The sequence below is a fragment of the Limulus polyphemus genome, unplaced genomic scaffold (genome assembly GCF_000517525.1).
Source record: "Limulus polyphemus unplaced genomic scaffold, Limulus_polyphemus-2.1.2 Scaffold1980, whole genome shotgun sequence".
Lineage (NCBI taxonomy): Eukaryota > Metazoa > Arthropoda > Merostomata > Xiphosura > Limulidae > Limulus > Limulus polyphemus.
In genome coordinates, this window is record NW_013667590.1 from 68,261 (window position 1) to 69,059 (window position 799).

Below are 799 nucleotides of genomic sequence, written 5' to 3' on the forward strand. Positions count from 1 at the left end.
AGTAAATCGTTCATATCGTCTTAGTAATAATATTAGCTAAGTAGTATAGTAATAGTTCATATGTTCTTAGTAATAATATTGGCTTATGTAGTATAGTAATGTTCATATGTTCTTAGTAATAATATTAGCTAAGTAGTATAGTAATGTTCATATGTTCTTAGTAATAATATTCATTATGTAGTATAATAATGTTCATATGTTCTTAGTAATAATATTAGCTAAGTAGTATAGTAATGTTCATATGTTCTTAGTAATAATATTCATTATGTAGTATAGTAATGTTCATATGTTCTTAGTAATAATATTGGTTATGTAGTATAGTAATGTTCATATGTTCTTAGTAATAATATTGACTAAGTAGTATAGTAATGTCCATATGTTCTTAGTAATGATATTGATTATGTAGTATAGTAATGTCCATATGTTCTTAGTAATAATATTGATTATGTAGTATAGTAATGTTCATTTGTTCTTAGTAATAATATTGATTAAGTAGTATAGTAATGTTCATACGGTCTTAGTAATAATATTGATTAGGTAGTATAGTAATGTTCATACGTTCTTAGTAATAATATTGATTAGGTAGTATAGTAATGTTCATACGTTCTTAGTAATAATATTGATTAGGTAGTATAGTAATGTTCATACGTTCTTAGTAATAATATTGGTTATGTAGTATAGTAATGTTCATATGTTCTTAGTAATAATATTGTTATGTAATATAGTTATTTTTAAATGGGGATTTAATTGGGGTAAGTTATGTTTCTTGTATTCTAACTGAGTAGAAAAGTAACTATAA